The following is a 19350-nucleotide window of genomic DNA, read 5'->3' on the forward strand; positions in this document are numbered from 1 at the left end:
TGGGGACTTGACAGACAGCTTTGAGCTCTTTAGAGGAACTAGGCAAGGTTGCTGCTTGAGTCCAGCTCTTTTTGCTTTGTATATTGAGCCTTTGGCTCAGTATATACGGCAAAGTACAGACTTAAAAGGGGTTTTTGTTTCCAAACTTGAACAACGAATAGGTCTTTTTGCAGATGATATAATTATATATCTACAGGATCCTGATACGACCTTTCCTTGGCTGTTTAAAGCATTAAAATATTTTGGTAAAAACGCAGGATATAAACTAAACATCGTAAAGACTCAAGTACTCTGTCTGAATTATTTCCCCAAAGAATTATTACAAAATGAATTTAAATTAAAATGGGATTCAAATAAGATCAAATACTTAGGTGTCTATTTAACTAGTGATACAAGTACTTTATACGAGGCAAACTATGTGAAGTTTAGTAACACAATCCAAAAAGATCTGATTAAATGGGCTCCGCTTGTCAAGGACCTTAGCTCAAGAATAGAGGTAATAAAAATGAATGTGCTTCCCCGGTTATTGTACCTATTCACCTCATTACCAGTCCAAATAACAGACGCACAGTTTGGTAAATGGGATAAATTAGTTAGTAGATTTATTTGGAAAGGGATAAAGCCAAGAATAAGATTTAAAATACTCCAATCAGGAAAAGAAAAAGGAGGACTTGCCCTCCCGAATTTCAAGGAATATTTCTATGCAGCTCAGCTGAGATATACTGTTTATTGGTGTTCATCAGAATATACTTCAAAATGGAAGCATATAGAGTTAAATTATTGCCTATCATGTCATCCACAAGCAAGATTGGGAGAAGAAACTACCCAGCCCACGAACAAAAATCTCATCACTGAATTTACTATTAAACTCTGGTGGACAATAATGAAGAAATATAGAATTACAGAAGATTGTAAATTGCTGATTTGGCCTGCATACTCTCGAAAATTCCAAAGTGGACAATGGGATAGCACATTTTTAAGATGGGTCAATAAAGGAATTACAGCAATGTGTACATTAATAGATGGGACAACATTTAAATCTTTTGAGAATCTACAGAAACAATTCGGATTGGATAAATCAGATTTATTTAGGTACTTTCAATTAAGACACTTTTACAATACAGAAATTAGAAAGAAGCTTTCGAGAGAAAGAAATCGTATAATAGGAACAATAACAGGTGCATATAAAAATCTTCCATCAGGAATTCTGTCGAAATTATATGATGGCCTACAAAATTCGAATAGGAATGAAACATTATATATTAAACAAAAGTGGGAATCGGAACTACAAATTGAGTTGTCAGAGGATGATTGGCGATCCTTATGTCTCACACAGCATAACTCCACTAGCTCTAGACGATGGAGAGAATATGGCTGGAAAAATGTGATTAGGTTTTTTATTACTCCGTATATTAAAAGCAAGCAGTTAAAAACACCCCAACAATGCTGGAGATTATGTGGAGACTGGAACGCCAATCACTCACATGTGTTTTGGAAGTGTAAATATATTAAACCATATTGGGAAAGAATCGCGGCAACAATGACGAAGGTGCTGGGGTATGAAGTACTGTGTGAGGCACGAGTAATGTATTTTGGAATATGGGAAAATGTAAAAAAGGAGGACTGGTATTTGTTTAAGATTATGTTGTTGTCAAGCAAAAAGGTGATAACAAAGAATTGGCTGAAAAGCGATCCTTTAAAACTGGAAGACTGGATGGACGTAATCGAGGACATATATACAATGGAAAAAATGACTTACACTCTGAGACTGAAATCTGACAAACACCGAAAACAGTGGACAAAATGGATAATTTATAAGTCTCAGTCAGCCTTATAGGGCGGGACCTCTCGTGTTTTTTTTTTTTTTTTTTTTTTTTTTTTTTTTTGTGTGTTTGTTGTTGTGTTATTATTATTATTGTCTTGTCCGTATGTAATACAAAGGAAAAAGTACAAAATAAAGAGTTATAAAAAAAAGAAGGGGGTTGCACAGGGTCAAGGATGTACAGAGAGGCAGGTTGGCTCCAATATTAATATAGTTTTATTTATGTTTATAAAGCAATGAAGAATAAAACATTAAGGAAATACTGAATGTAACGTTGTTATCAGTGTACTCAAAACAATCGTGGAACTGGGACTTACCAGCAGCCGCGGACCCAAAAGGAAAATCACAAAGAAAGAAAATCACAACAGCCTGCACCCAGTGCTGTACAAAGGAAAGTGTGAAAATTACCCACCACCTGAGGTCCCAGGGCCCCTGGCACGTCTTCCGTTCACTGGTTGTAATTGTCCAAGCCTCGATCACAGGCCCATCTAGCTCCCCACAGACTGGAACCGGCAACTGAGGTGGTTTAAAGTTCCCATCACAACACTCGGGCAGAGGATTGCTCTAGCCCGATCACAGAAGAGTGGGTGTAAGCAGCAGTCCAGAATAAAATCGAATAAAACCAGGCGAACCAAAAAGAAAAGGCAAGCCCACTTAATAAAAACAGTCCCACGAAAATAAAAGATGACACAAGACAAGACAGCAGCTCCACCGAGGAGGACCCCTCATAACAGCGGCTGGGAAGGCGTTTCACTCTTCCAATTAAGGTCGGGCGGTTTGCCACGGAGAGGTAAAGGCAGCAATCAAACCCCAGGACTGGAGGCACTATCCTGCACTACCGGAGATAACTCGAGCACCTCTCTCCGCAATGCTGGAGTGAAAAAGAGATGGCCGCGCTGTAGCTGTCATGCGATCTGCTCACTTGCTGATCGATCCGTAGCGGTGTGCCAGCATTTACTGCTGCTTTTTGCCAAAAGCACAGGAGGAATAAACCAGGAGAACACCGGCTTCCCTTTATACGGACCGAAGCCACTCAGCTGTGGAACGTGCTGTTCTCCGGAATTGTGGACCACCCACCTCAGACTGTCCGACAGAACCTGAGGAATAATGTGGGGAGCAGAGGTCAGGGGTGCTACAGGCACATTGGAAATAGGCCTGGGCTACACCGATGGAACTGTGTAGCCCAGGTGTCGGGAAGTGGCGCCACGGGTGTCGCAGGTTTTGAGGGTACCTCAGGGACGAGGAACCACAACTCATCGTCACTCAGAGAGGTCCGCTCTAAATCAGCAGGCACAGGCGGGGGTGGACCCTGTGGACAAGGTGCAGGGCCGACCTGTGCCTTCAACATGTCGCGATGAATATGTCGAACCTTCTCCAAGTCTCCTGCGGGGGCAATGGTATAAACAGCCCCCTCCCCTTCGGGGCGCCCTAAGTACCTGGTACACTGCAGAGCTCCACAAGTCCTGGATCTTGTGCTGGCCTCTAATGCTGTGATCCCACTGGGTCCTGAACCCGGCCTAAAATTTAAACAACCACTCGGTCAGAAGGACCTGGGCTACAGTTGAAGCCCTTTGATTCCGGGTAGGGATTGCCACAGTGTATTTACTGAAGACATCAGTCATGGCCAGGACATTCTCAAACCATTACGGCAGGGTTCCAACACCGTGAAGTCTATGGCCAAGATTTCATTTGGCCTAGACGCCAACAGATGACCCATGTAACTATGAGTCCCCAACTCTCAGTCTTTTGCGACCTGACAACCTTCACAACGCTGAACCCATTGCTTGATGTCAGAGGACATCCCGGGACAATAGCAATGCTGCCTGACCATTTCAGTGGTATGCTCAAGACCACGGCCTCTCTGTGTGAGGATCTAAACGTATTCTATGCTAGATTCGACACAGCGAACACCATGAGACCGGACAGTGTGCGCACCGCGGATGACGTCAGTGCGCACACTGTGTCTGAGGAGGATGTGCGGAAGTGCTTCAGGAAGGTGAACGCACGCAAAGCTACTGGTCCGGACGGGATTCCCGGCCGCGTCCTCAAGTCATGCGCGGCTCAGCTGGCTGGAGTGTTCACACACATCTTCAACCTTTCCCTCTCTCTGTCTGTAGTCCCAGCCTGCTTCAAAATGGCCACCATCGTCCCTGTACCCAAATCCTCCACCATCTCCTCATTGAACGCCCTGACCCACTGGTGTCAAGACAACCATCTCACCCTCAACGTCGCAAAGACAAAGGAGTTGATAGTGGACTTCCGGAGGTGCAGAGAAGTACACACCCCCATCACAATCAACGGCGCTGCTGTGGAGAGAGTGAGCAGCTTCCGGTTCCTTGGTGTACATCTGGCTGAGGATCTTACGTGGTCAGTACACACAAACAAAACAGTGAAGAAGGCGCAGCAGCGCCTCTTCTTTCTCAGGAGACTGAAAAGATTTGGCATGAGCCCCCGCATCCTCAGGACCTTCTATCACTGTGCCATTGAGAGCATCCTCACTGGATGCATCACCACCTGGTATGGCAACAGCACCGCCTACAACTGCAGAGCTCTCCAGCGAGTAGTGTGGTGCTCTGAACGGATAATTGGAGGTGAGCTTCCCTCCCTCCAAGACATCTACAGGAAGCGGTGCCTGAGAAAAGCGGGGAGGATCATCAAGGACTCCAGTCACCCCAGCCATAAACTGTTCAGACTACTTCCATCAGGAAGGAGGTTCTGCAGCATCCGGTCCCGTACCAGCAGACTGAGAGAAAGCTTCTTCCACCAGGCCATCAGACTGCTGAACACGTCATAGACACCTCACCTTCACTACTGGAACTTCAACATTATGCACTCCATACTGTACAGTAATGCCACTGTTTTGCACATGTCTCAACTCTGTATATTTTTATATATTTTATTTATTGTTTACTCTATTTAATTTGTAAAATATGTGTACACACACACACACACACACACACAAAAACACACGTAGAAAAATATTTAGTATACACATCCAGAAATGCATATACTATTATATATTGTACATATATTTATTAGTTTCAGATGTAGCCATTCTTGTATTTTGCTTGTTTACATTATTGTATTTGCACAACTCTGTTGCTTGTGAAGCTCGCACACAAGAATTTCACTCACATGTACTGTACCAATGTACCTGCACATGTGATGTGACAATAAAAGTGATTTGATTTGATTTTGATTTGATTTGACCTTGGTGCCCATGGTCCTGGTGCAGCTGCCTCAAGATCTCAGGCTTCAGAGCCTCTGGAAGAACAACTTGTAGGGCTTCCTCACCTCCACCCGGACACAAAATCTGGCGATAAAGGATGCCATCCTTCTCCAGCAGACGATCCCACTGATGCAGCAGAACCATGACTGGTTTGGGGACCTGGCTCCTTTCGCCAGAGAGGGCGGGGACTGCCTCCTCCAATATACCAAGAAACCCTTCAGGAGGGGACCACCCTCCTGCAAATCATGAATATCCCCCGGAGAATGAGACGGAAAGGCCCCAATCTCTAACTGAGTAACAGAGGGCTACACTGCTGGACACGGAGCCTGCTGAAGCGAAATCAGGACAGGAGTCCCAGGCAACACGCCCTCGGCCAGGCTGGAGCTCATCTCATACTGTCGGGAGAGAGCATCAGCATTCCTATTACTGCGGCCTGACCAATACTTAATTGAAGGCTGCCAGCTTGGACGCCCACCTCTGCTCGGTGGCACCCAGCTTAGCTGAAGAGAGTTAATTGAGTGGATTATTGTCAGTGTAAACCACACACTTCTGCCCCAGCAGGTACTCCCGGAACTTTTCGGCCATAGCCCACTTGAGCGAAAGAAACTCCAACTTCATGGAGCAGTAATTGTCCATGTTGCACTCATGGGGTCGAAGACCTCGACTAGCATAAGCCACTGGCCTAAAACCACCTTCAATGTCTTGGGAGAAAACTGCACCCAAACCACTGTGGCTGGCATTAATCTCCAAGATAAATGGGTGTGTGAAGTCGGCATACGCCAGCACAGGGGCAGACACGAGCTTTGCTTTAAAGGCCACAAAACTCTCCTCACACTGAGGTGTCCAGATGGCACTTGTGGACAGGAGATATTTTATTTTGTATTCTTATGATCACAGTTATAATCAGAATTATCATTGATTAATCATTTACCATTGTTGAATCAGTTGACAGAATAATCTTTGAATTATATCCATGTTAATCTGAGTAAGATATTAATGTATACAGATTATCATCACTTTAATTCAGTCTATTGTTGTATCATTCTTTAATATTTGCTTATGGGCCTCGTACATTTAGTTTTGCACGTACTCAGCCTTACACCAACACGCACAGGGAGTTATGTAAAACACGCACGTTCACAAACACACTTATGGAGAACTGTGAGGGCGTCTCAGGACATGCTCCCTGTTTGACACACACACACACTCACAATCGACACGAATAGATATACACACCACACACACTGGTTTTCTCGGAGTGCTGGACTGAGTGGAAACATCTGGAGTCCATATAAGGAGAACTTTTTGAGTGTGGGGAACTGTTATCATTTCCAGTAAGATCTAACTGTGACGTCAGTGGGATTATATAAGGATGGGGAGCAGTCTGCTCGAAGAAGTCCGGCTCTTCCCACACTGTAATGTGTGTTTTAATAAAATGATCTGTGCTGACCCAGCTGTATACCAGTTATAGTCTCTTCCTCAAAGTACGAACCATGACAATTCTGGTGCCGAAAAACCTGGTTTGAGGAGGGACAAATGGAGCTTGGCTGAGGTATAAGTGGTGTCAGACGGACGGCCAGGAGGTCGACTGAGTGATGGGCCCCGGAATAGGAGAGGTAAGCACCGTCTGTTAACGTCCAAAGGTGCTGAATTGGAAATTAAGTTAAATTAAATGTTCACTCAGTGGGGCTTCTGTTCTGTCCGTGGTGATCTTGGTAATTAGTGTTAAAAACAGGGAATATTGAATATTGGTCTGTCTAAATTTATTGTTGTTTATTTTGGGGGTGAATTTTGAGCTAAGAGGTTATATGTGTTTAAGACAATACGGTTTAAAGTGTTTAAAGAAGATGTGGGTTGACTGGATGCCAGCCAGTCACCCGGTAGTGTAGAGAATTTGGTTTAATTGATCAGCAGAAACGCGGTTTCGGCGTCAGGTAATTAAACTGGAGGTGGAGACCTCGCAGTGATGCTTATAATATCTTGAGTAAATTTGTTTAGGATGGGGGCGTGGCCCCTAGGAATGCAGTTTTCATTCAGCAGGTGGCACTGACCCCTAATCGCGGACGCGTGGTTAGGTTTTACCCCGGAGTTGGCCTTCCGTCGAGCACTTGGGACGCTCGCTTAACAGGCTAGGCAATCTATGAGTGATGGCCTTATACTGCATTGATTGATTGACAGAGTCGGACTCGGCTGTGACTATTTAAACGTCAGGAACTTGTGAACTTTAAGTAAAGCCAAAAGCGTGATCTGGGATATTTCACGCGGCTGGTGGAGCTCCTGGTTTTGCCTGACGGGAAGCAGTTATAAATTAATTAGTGTTTAGAAATCTGACCGCGGCCGGCGAGGGCATTCCCGACGCGGGGTATTGACCAGCAAGGCGCGGCCTGGGCTTAGAGCTTTTAAATTGGTCTAAAAGTCAGGAATACCGGTATAGAAATAGAGAAATAAAGAAGATAAGCTGTCTGGCATATAGTGTTTTCTTATGTCTATGCGGGCCCGTGTGTAAATAGAATATAAATTACCCGTGTGTGTGAATTTAAAAGTGTAAACTGTATAAACTGTCTTTTGTTGTTGAATTCCATCTGTGTGGATCCAGAGTGTGAAAAAACGAAGACGCCTTTCTCTTCTCTTGCTGTCAGAGAAGAGGAGAGTGTGTGTGTATTTCTTCTTAGGAGAAGGAGGGGCTGTGCTCTGCTATGTTGTAGCGGGCACACTCGCGAGTACGCGCGGGGTGTGTGTGTGTAGCTGTTGGCTTGGTCTCATCTCCCTATTTCTCCATTTCTATGCTTCTTAGTTTCTTTTTGGTTAGGTGAAAGTGTGTTTCAGAAGTGTGGTTAAAAGATTTGAGTATATTAAATAAACTAAACCTTGTAGTCTTGTGTTTGTGATTTCCTAATGTGAGTATGGTTTAATGGAATTTAATGAGTAATGATCTCTCGTGTAAAACTCCCGTAAAGTAGGAGTGTGTTGCTAAATATATTGGTGAAAATTGAGAACTTTGTGTGATTGCTGGGAGATTTTCTGGTTGGGTCATATTTTTTCTCTACCTGGAAAAGGCAGAGATCTGGGCTTTAGTTTGACGTTGTGTATATAAAGTCTTTTAAAGATCGGTTGAGTCTCTCGCTATAAGGAGGAAAACAGCGTGCATAGTAGATTGACTGGATTATTTTCATGTGTGAAAACTTTGTAGTTGTTAGGGAAGTGAATGTGAGAGTGAATTTTCGCTGGTTTTGGGTGGTTAAACTCTTGAACTAGAAGTTTGTGAAGTTTTTTTCTTGAAAGGAGCATTAGAGAGTGTGTGTGTGTGTGTGTGTGTGTGTGTGTGTGTGTGTGTGTGTGTGTGTGTGTGTGTGTGTGTGTGTATGTGTGTCTGTGAGAGAAGAGGTGGGGGCCGAGTGTGCATGGGGAAAGAATGGGGAAGAAGGGAGTGAGAAAGAGCGAGTGAAAAGAGTAACCGAGTGTTTGGTGATTTTTTTTTATTATTTCAGAGGCTGTGTGTAAGAGTTTTGATTATATTGATTGGTTTCTGTGGTTCTGGAGTTGGTGACTTTAGCTGTGAGAGTTGTGAAAAGAGCAGGTTTTTCTCTTGTTGTGATGTTAAGTATAAATTGAATAGACTGTGATTAATCGGTGATTTTCTGCCTGTTGTGCAGTGTGGAAGACACAGAAGTGTAGAAAGGTCTGTGGTTTATCTTTGTCTGACGTTTTATATAGTCAAGTCAAGTCAACTTTATTTGTCAATTCTGCCACATGTACAGGACATACAGAGAATAGAAATTCCGTTACTCTCAAACCCTAGATGAAATAGCAAATGAACATTTAAATTTAAGAGAGTGATTAAAAAATGCAAATAAAATAATTAAAAAGTAAAAATTTAAATAAATACAATACAATTTTATGTATAACAAGAAAGCTATGCAATATACAATATACAATATTCAAGTAAGGGTAAATGACATTGAGTGTAAACCAGGCAGAGTAGTGCAAATGGAGATTTAGTAATATACGGTAAGAGATAGTGTAAATACAAAGTCTCAATCTCAGGCAGGCCTCAATCTCAGTTCTCAAAGTTTCAGCATCCTCATAAAACCCGGCGCGTATTTTGGTTTTAACCACGTTATCAGACCTCTGCTCAGCATCACCCTTTCTCCTACATTCAAAATAAGCCTTATCATTAGGGAGATTAAGCCATGTATAGGGATATGAAATTTCAGTGAGAGCCACCTCCCATGCCCCATCGAGATTGAGATGCTGGGCGAGATCCACACGGAAGCAGCTGCTGCTGTTATTTTTAAATACATTCAAACTTGATGGAAGCGTGACGTAAAAACTCTGCGACCTGACAGTCATTGCTGACCCGTTACCAAGGTGCGTGTGTGGCCCGAAGTTTGTTATGCGATGGTTTTAAGCTCACTGGCTTTAACCCAGCTATTAAATTTCTCAGGCCAGCTCCTCCATTTGACCAGGAAATAAACCTGTCCCCTCTGTTTACGTTTTGAGAGAATTTTCTCTATGTGATAGAGCTTATCCTTGACAAGAGTGATTTTCTGCAGCTCATGCTCATAAAAACTACCGATAATTTCTTCCCCGTGATAATCTTTGATTTTATAAACGGGAGGATCTCTAGGTATGCATTGGTCAATAGTAAACACCTCGCTTGTGAATGTTTGCTCATACCGCTTATCAAACACACCTCTGACTTTAGACAGCCTAACGTGATCACCCTTTTTAAATTTCATGGGCTTTTTTCTACAGCGAGAAGAGGTGCCATACAGGTTTTAAAATACTAAGGCTGTGTTGTCTGAATTTACTTGATTCGGGGCCATTTTTATGGAACGATGATAACTACTGTTATAGCTGTCTAATAAATCTTGTAACACATCGATATATCTACGTGTATTTGCAGCAGTGAAATATCTATACATTTTACTTTTAAGAGTTCTATTAAACCTTTCACAGACTGAGGCTTTTAGATCGCTCCCTGTAGCAAAATGATTTATACCATGCTTTTTCATTAAAGATTGAAAACTGGAATTAAAAAATTCCTTACCGCTATCTGTTTGGAGTTTTTGTGGGATTTGGCTATGTTTCAAGACAGATTCAAATGCCTTAGTGACTTGAACGCCTGTTTTGTTTTTCAAGACTCTTGCATAAGCTTTTTTAGAAAAAACATCTATAACTGTAAGTAAATATTGATAGCCATCATTATGCTCGGATAACGCTCTCATATCACAAAGGTCTGCTGATGTGTGATCTGATTAAGAGGTCTGGGGACGAACACACGGTTTCTCGGAAAGTGCAGGCGTGCAGCTCGGTGTAAGGTGTAAGCGTCTTGTCCAGAGAGCAATTTTTGGGCTGTTTGCGCGTTAATCTTTGTACCAGTTTCATCCTGTATGCTTTTAATCAATTTTTCCACACCGCAAAAACTACTAGGGTGAGCTGGGTCATAATATGCACGTTTCAATAGATTCTGCTTTGCCATGTGTGATCTTTGAAGTTATGTTTAACTATGGTTTCATGTAACGAGTTTGCAAATATATTTTTATTTGATATAATTAATAACATTATACTTATTTTCTAGTAAAATAAAAATAATGAGTTTGATTTCTTGCAATGCTTTTCCAAAAAAGTTTTATTTGATGTAACGGTTTTCCACAAACTATTTAATCTGATGTCATGAAAGCAATAGATTTGAATGGGGGTGAAACAAATAACAAGATTGATTGTTGCAATGCTTTTCCAAAAAGTTTTATTTGATGTAATGGTTTTCAACAAACTATTTAATCTGATGTAATGAACAAACAAACATCCATCCATCCATCCATCTTCATCCGCTTTGTCCGGGGCCGGGTCGCGGGGGCAGCAGCCTAAGCAAAGAGGCCCAGACCTCCCTCTCCCCAGCCACCTCCTCCAGCTTGTCCGGGGGAATACCAAGGCGTTCCCAGGCCAGCCGTACCCGGGGCCTCCTCCCGGTGGGACATGCCTGGAACACCTCACCCAGGAGGCGCCCAGGGGGCATCCTTGTCAGATGCCCGAACCACCTCAGCTGGCTCCTTTCGATGTGGAGCAGCAGCTGCTCTACTCTGAGCTCCTCCCGGATGGCCGAACTTCTCACCCTATCTCTAAGGGAGAGGCCAGCCACCCTTCGGAGGAAGCTCATTTCTGCCGCTTGTATCCGCGATCTCGTTCTTTCGGTCACTACCCACAGCTCGTGGCCATAGGTGAGGGTAGGGACGTAGATCGACCGGTAAATTGAGAGCTTCGCTTTTACACTCAGCTCCCTCTTCACCACGACGGACCGGTGCAGCGTCCGCATTACTGCAGCTGCAGCCCCAATCCGTCTGTCGATCTCCAGCTCCCTTCTCCCATCACTTAAAGATGGGGACCACCACCCCGGTCTGCCAGTCCACAGGTACTGCCCCTGATCTCCACACAACATTGCAGAGGCGTGTCAACCAGGACAGCCCTACAACGTCCAGAGCCTTCAGGAACTCGGGGCGGACCTCATCAACACCAGGGGCTCTGCCACCAAGGAGTTGTTTAACCGCCTCAGTGACCTCGCCCCCGGAAATTGGCGGGTCATTCCCCTCATCCCCAGACTCTGCTTCCTCCTCGGAAGACGTGTCAGTGGGATTAAGGAGGTCCTCGAAGTATTCCTTCCACCGCCTGACAATTTTCTGAGTCGACGTCAGCAGCGCTCCGCCAGCACTATACACAGTGCAGGTAGAGCACCGCTTTCCCCTCCTGAGACGTCTGACGGTTTGCCAGAATCTCTTCGAGGCAGTCCGAAAGTCTTTTTCCATGGCCTCTCCGAACTCCTCCCACACCCGAGTTTTTGCTTCAGCCACTGCCCGAGCCGCATTCCGCTTGGCCTGTCGATACCTGTCGGCTGCCTCCGGAGTCCCACAGGCTAACCAAGCCCGATAGGAATCCTTCTTCAGCCTGGTGGCTCCCTTCACCTCTGGTGTCCACCATTTGGTTCGGGGATTACCACCACGGCAGGCACCAACCACCTTGCGGCCGCAGCTCAATGCAGCAGCTTCGGCCGTCTCCAAACAATAAACATGAACAAGAAAAGTAAGAAAAAAACTAACATTAAACATTAGAAAAACATTAAAACTAAAAACAAGAAAAATAAAACATGTTAAGAAAAATAAATGGTAATAGAGAGAGAGAGAGAGAGAGAGAGAGAGAGAGAGAGAGAGAGAGAGAGAGAGAGAGAGAGAGAGAACGATTACTAGGGGAGCCAAAGGGAGTATTTGTCATATAGTACTTTATCAATTATGGTCCGGGTAACTTCTGTAACGCTTGAATCAATTTCTAGCAGTGCGGTCTCTATATCACGGGCATCTCGGAGTTCAAAGAGATATGCTTGGGCCACACCTCTGACTTGAGCCGCTGGTGGTGAAAAACCCTCTAACCGCAAAATTTGTAATAATGTGTTGGTGAAATGTCCATTCCATAATCTTGTGCAGAGTTCATCATAGTACTTGAAAAAGTAATATTTTTCCAGTGGGAAAAGACATGAATGTCGTCTTTGTGAGGGATGTGACACCTCACATCCCTGACAGACATCTTGTCTGTGTTTCTGGAGCAAGGAGTTAACGAGGTACTTTCCAGTCAATTTTATAAGTTCAAACACAGCAGTAGGGAGTAGAGTCGCGGCCTCATCGTTGTCCGCGGGCGAAGGCTCATTGTCTTCAGACTCTCGGAAAAGAGCCCGGCACACAGGGTCGCCCAAGGCCCAAAGCGATGCACCGGAGATTGCGGTGCTTGAGGGGGTCTGCTCCGGTGATTGCCACCCGAGAGCAGCTAGTTGTGGGTGGCTGGGCGAGTTCCATCCTTGAGGTGATGAGGGCGGGGGTGGAGGCATAGCGGCCAGAGACGCTGAGGCCTGATGCGGGCTCTCCATCAACGGACTCGATGGCGGAGTAGCCAGATCGATTGGCGGAGTGGGTGGCGGCGTAGCCAGATCCATTGGCGGGCTGGGTGGTGGTGTAGAAGCAGCTGATGGTCGGAGGGATGATGGAGATAGAGCGCTGAGGGTTCCAAAGCTGTGGTGAGTCATGGTTGTTTTAAGTTGTGGATGAGAGAGCGGTTTTTAAGGGTTAGGATTAGGAGGAGGCGGGGGTAAGGGGGACCGGATGTGGGGCTGGGGTTATGTAGAGCGTGGCGGGTTATTTCCAACCATGACCAGCTCAGTTGTACTTTTACTCATTTTGAACAGGTTTAAGATTGTCGCATTGTTCTCGGCCATCATCTTGAGCCAGTCCTGAGTCGGAATCCGAAGCAATGTGCTGAAAACCCCGGATTGGGTGTTTGTAAGGTCCAACACAAAATCATCTGTGCAAGCTCGATCGCATGCTTGTCGACTAGCTCTACATATCCATCTGCAAAATAGAGTGCTCTTGGTCTCCCACTGGGTGTATGTGACGGTTTTGCTCACCGTGTTTTCAGTCCGGAGTGGTTTGTGTTCTTGGGTGAATCGGGGGAACGAGTAGGCCTCTTTGAAAACCCGATGCATCTGTGTTTGCTGGTCTCTGGTTCGCGGTTGCTGCGAGCTTGTTTCCCGCACGCTTCTCTCTATTTCAGGGGTGGTAATGAGCGTAATAACAGCCCAGTCAGAGCAAGTAAAAGCGATCCGCGGTGTTAGCGGACCAAAACTTTCACCCACTTTGAGCTGATAGAAAAAGATTTCACTCTCTGGGAGGCTGAAGGCATAACCCCAAAACCCGCCATTGTTGAGGCTGAATCTTTGCTTCAAACGGCTGGCCGCTGGTGTTGACTGCACTCTGCAGAGATGTAGTCGTCTGAGTTCTGACGGCGTACCGGAGGCCCTGTAGCTAGTTACAGGCGTTTGAGAGAGCACAGTTAGGTTGGTAGGTCTGGAGGCCATGTTTCTTTGCGAAGAAAAGAGAAAACTTGCTTGTTTTTTCTGAGAGAGAAAAAAAAAGAGTTAAATCTAAGCTGAAATGTTAGATTATTTATCCTGAATGCCAGTAAGAGAATAAACTTATCGCTGAGAAGGTAAATCGGACCTGGAGCGGATTGGCTAACCGGGGTGCGAAGGGAGCGGCGCGATTGTTATGTGATTGGCAGCGGGGCGAAGTGAGGCGGAGTTGGTATCCGGCGCAAATTTCGAATGAGGTAAGCAGCGCATTGGGGAGCAGAGCGGGGAGCGAACAAGCAGGAAAAAATTGTGCTCTGCAAGAAGTTGTGGATCGGAGATTAAGAGCGAGGTAGAACTTAGACTCTGCGTTGAATTTTAGAGGTTGCTAGTAAGAGGGAAGTTTTTGAAGAAAAAAGACTAAGGACTTTTCCCCCTGTTTTGAATATAAGGTTTTGGAAACAGAGGGGTACCTAACAAGTTATTCTAGGGTTTTGGAGAAAACGCGGAGGATTTTTTAAAGGAGTTTTGCCTTTTGCTCGGTGGAGGATCGGTGGGCGGGAGCCACGGGGCGCTGAATTTGAGAAAAAAGACTAAGGATTTTTTCAGGATTTCCCCTGTTATCGAATATAAGGTTTTGGGAATAGAGGGGGTACCCTAACAAGTTATTCTAGGGTTTTTGGAGAAAACGCGGAGGGTTTTTTAAGGAGTTTTCCCTGCTTATGTTTCTAAGGATTAGGTTAAGGGGGCTGCGGGGATCGCGAGAGTTTTTTTCTGAGTATGAGTTTTATTCTAAATCTACAAATGCATATAAATTGAAATAAAGTTTTCCCCCAAGGCATGCAGCCTGTATTTGTGGCCATACTGAACGTTACAAAAGCACAAGTTTAACTAAACAATTTTAATATGGTTTAATACATTTTTAAACACATGAGCACGGAGCTCGAGAGAGCACGGTCCGGGGGCGCGCCCAGGCACTGACCCGCCACCAGATGGCGTTTTTTGAGCATAAAAAATAAAAAAATTTTTAATGGGTTAAAAAAATAAAAGATTGCTCTTTGATATATAAGAAAGTATCTAAATAATCAATTAGTTGTTTTTAGGGGGGGGAAGCAATGAGCTATGAACTAGCATATTTTTATGAATATCATATTTTTTATGAATATCATATTTTTATGAATATCATAATTTTATGAATATCATATTTTTATTACTTCCTACTTCCTGACCTCATGAATAATTTATTGGGGGTCATAAATCAATTAGGGGGCCATATATCACTCAGTTTGACATAAGGGGTATAATATCACTCTCTACTGACCTGCCGAAAAGGTCTGCGCGACTGTGTAAAATGTCTGTGTAAATGTTTGTGTTTTCTGTGTGTTGAGAGTGAATTGATTTAAACAGCACAATACGCTGCTGAATCACTCTCATTGTTATTGTCATTTTATTTCCTGTTAGTAGCTGAAGTACTGGTGACAAAAGAGAAAGGTTGAGTTCAGCCTCATAAAATTGACACCGCTCCAGAATAGCTGGAGTTGAAGGGCGTGTCAATAACCACTCTTAAGTCTAATACCAGAGAAGGCTCTGCAGTTCTGTTTTAATGGGTAATCAGCCCACTAAGTTTACTGTTGACGAACAGTGGTTAGAGGAAAAAATGTCCATGCACCGGACAAATTAGTGTGCAAAGATGGAGAAATCCTAAAAAGATCAAATGTTCCACCTGGGAAGGAAAATGTAGCCCATCTGCACTATTACAACTTAAAGGAGCATTACTGAAACAAGTAGGAGAAACAAAAGATTTAAATAAAAAAGGAAAACGCACGTAAGAATTAAATATTTCCAAATATGGAAGCGAGAGGCAGATAGACGATGTGAGAATAAAAAAAGAGAAACAAGAAAAGAAAAATGAAAAAGGCAGCCAACCCCCACTCCTGCTGCTGTGAAGCCAACCCCCACTTCCGCTGCTGCACGGCCAACCCCCACTCCTGCTGCTGCGACCCCCCTTAAACTATCATGTGATCCGTTTAGATTTTTAACCTGGTCCTTATGAAGAGGCACAAAACATGTTAGATAAAATGGCACTAGGTGAAAATCCACAGGAAAAAAAAAATAGGAAAAGGTCACTACGAACGAGAGATGGGAGGTGATGTCGATCCACCTGGTCCTCCCGGCATTTTTCCCATGATAGCAGTACCAAACCCCAGATACGGCCAACCTACAGGGGAAGGTAAAGAAGGTGGAGAGGCACAACGTGATAATAACCCAAATATATTCGTGTTCCGGCCGTGGTCACAAAAACACTAGGTCACAATGAATGACCACTAACCGACGCATTGCAACATGCCGAGGACGCTCTCCATGTAATATATGAAAAAAAAACTGCAAGCACAGGTACTTTCACATTAGATCCAGAAACAGAGTTTATCATTCTCAGGAGGATTTAGAAGGTAACAGACAGGGACAGAGGAGAGGAAATAGAGGCAGAGGAAGAGGAGGACTTAGAGGGAAGGGCCAGAGAAATGTAGGACAGACAGACATACGCGAAAGAAGTGAAGAAAGAGATAATATGTGCTGGAACTGTGGCAAGGAAGGGCATTTCGCCAGAGATTGCAGACATAAAATGGACAAACGGCAATATTCAAATGAATGACTAAATGAGAAAAAGTCAAATGAAAATGACAAAAGTGACGCAGAAGTATTTAATGTCTATCAATTAGTGTCTGAAATAAAAGGCAAACCTACACTGACAGTATATGTCAATGGCAAACCAGTGCAGATGTTACGTGATACAGGGGTATGTAAAACCGTTTAAAAAAAACAAAACACAGGAAGTACAATTCTCAGAAGATACTTTAATAATAAAATCAGCATCAGGTCACACTACAGTTGTCACAATACAGCTGTGTGCAGGCAAGAGTAGGACCCAAACGCAAACTCACAGAGTCAAAAGGTAAACTCAAAATACACAGCTTTATTGCTGGCGTGGAGTGGGACACGAAAAACAATACAAAATAAACTAAACTGGGAAAACTAAAGCACAAGGAGCCACAGGGAAAAATCACACAGCTATGAGGGAGGACGCAACACTGACAAAGAGAAACATGGGGCTTAAATACACTGAGGGATAACGAGGGGGAATGAGCCACAGGAGGAGAGCACAGCTGAGAGTAATTAAGCAGGACGAGGCAAGGGAAGCAAAACTAGAAACATTAACATAGAACAGACTGTGAAAGTAAAACAGGAAACACACTGACAGAACTCAAGACATGTGAACTTAACAGACTGGGGGAGACAGAACATAGGGACCTGAAACATGGAACAGAAAGACACAGTAGATCAACATGAACATAACAACGCCACAGGGGAAGAGTAAAACAAAATGCAGGAACACAGGACCTCTTTCAAAATAAAACAGGAAACATGAGACAGACATGATAATACAAACTTGATAACATAAGACACGCAGCATGAAACACGAAGGTTGAGGGGAAACTTAAATACAGGGGAAGAAAACACAAGGAGTCTAATAACCAAATGAACTTAGATAACCTAATGAACAAAATAAACTCAAACTTAAAACGCTGGGTCAAAAGACCCAGGATCATGACAACAGTGCAGTGACTGACAAAACCCTTATTAAGTAAACCAGAGATCAAAGTAGATTAAAGTAGTTTAAAAAGGTTGGAAACAGACCCCAACGAATAGATATAAATATAAGAAGTACAAAAATAAAATAAACAAAGAGAAAATTACATTAGAACTTATTTTTAACGTATTGAAACTAATAATAGGAAGGATAACAACCTGTAAACTGATATTAACAATGAAACATAGTTGGCATGACGACCATGCCCAGAATGTATAAAATAAATAAAAGGAAAAAATTCACACGATAACCTTTTAAATAAAATAGAGAGATGCATAAGGTACATTAAGGCCGTGTCATTGTTCAGCCAAGGAAAGTGTGTGAAAAGGTAAATGTCTCCAGCTTGGGAAAGGGTGAAACTGCAGATCACCCGAAGCCCTTGATGGATACAAAATAAAATATAAAATATATAGTAATAAACTGCTTGGTTCGACATGCAACAGAGAGAATGAATGTGACTGAAGGTTTGATCTGAGATGAGGCAAACGGAAGACCAGTCTAAAAAGTAGGCACAAACCTGTTCAGAGAAAAAGCAAATTTGTACAGATTGGATGAATTCTAAATTATCTGTTTGCTGAGTAAGATGATCCTAACTATTAATTTGGCTCAGTAGTAGTGTGGTGATATACACTAATAAAATATTGTAATATACTATTGTTATTATATAGAAAGAAAAAGATGATGATAATAATGATATAATATTAAATGGTAAATGTCCTGCATTTGTATAGCGCTTTTCTAGTCCTTAAGGACCCCAAAGCGCTTCACACTACATTCAGTCATTCACCCATCCACACACACATTCACACACTGGTCATGGCAAGTTACATTGTAGCCACAGCTGCCCTGGGGCGCACTGACAGAGGCGAGGCTGCCGGACACTTCTTAATAAGAAGAAGTATCCTAGTCAGTTATGATGTGAGAAGCATTTGAAAGTCCTGGAGTGGCCTAGCCAGTCTCCAGACCTCAACCCCATAGAAAATCTGTGGCGGGAGTTGAAAGTCCGCATTGCTCAGCGACAGCCCCAAAATATCACTGCTCTCGAGAAGATCTGCATGGAGGAATGGGCCAAAATACCAGCTACTGTGTGTGCAAACCTGGTAAAGACCTATAGTAAACGTTTGACCTCTGTTATTGCCAACAAAGGTTATGTTACAAAGTATTGAGTCGTATTTTTGTTATTGGCCAAATACTTATTTTCCACCCTAATTTACGAATAAATTCTTTACAAATCCTACCATGTGAATTCATGGATTTTTCTTTCACATTCTGTCTCTCACAGTTGAAGTGTACCTCTGGTGCAAATTACTGACCTGTGTCATCATTTTAGGTGGGGGAACTTGCACAATCGGTGGCTGACTAAATACTTTTTTGCCCCACTGTAACTGTTTAAAGGCACTGAATGTGATATTTTGCCTGGCTGGGACTTAATCTAAAAGGAAAATACTGAAAAGAAATGGAGAAGAAACAGACTGTGTTTGCTGGAGATTTAAGACAACAAAGGACACTTTGAGAAGGGCACAGGGGCCAGTGGGAAGGTGAAGCCCAGAGGAGTATAATTGGGTTGAAATTGAAGCCGGAACTCATGATGGTGTTTAGAGATGTCCACCAGATCACAACAAAGAGGTAAATAAAAATAGAAAACACACATATATAAATTGTTACATGTGAAATTATTTTTGGAAAGAATCAGAAGTAAGAAAGTTTGAATCAGACCTCAGTGAAAAGATGCATTAATTGATACAAGTGAACCAATGGATAAA

The 19350-nt window shown here is 43.4% G+C and overlaps 1 long non-coding RNA gene across 1 annotated transcript in view; it reads left to right on the forward strand.

The window, feature by feature from the left end:
• Positions 1 to 6458: 6458 nt before the first annotated feature.
• Positions 6459 to 19350, forward strand: part of LOC143421028 (uncharacterized) — a 31227-nt gene continuing 18335 nt past the window's right edge. Inside the window, exon 1 of the long non-coding RNA XR_013100754.1 lies at positions 6459 to 6667. This is a non-coding gene — a long non-coding RNA (uncharacterized LOC143421028). The remainder of the gene's footprint in view (positions 6668 to 19350) is intronic.

The sequence above is a fragment of the Maylandia zebra genome, linkage group LG11 (genome assembly GCF_041146795.1).
Source record: "Maylandia zebra isolate NMK-2024a linkage group LG11, Mzebra_GT3a, whole genome shotgun sequence".
NCBI lineage: Eukaryota > Metazoa > Chordata > Actinopteri > Cichliformes > Cichlidae > Maylandia > Maylandia zebra.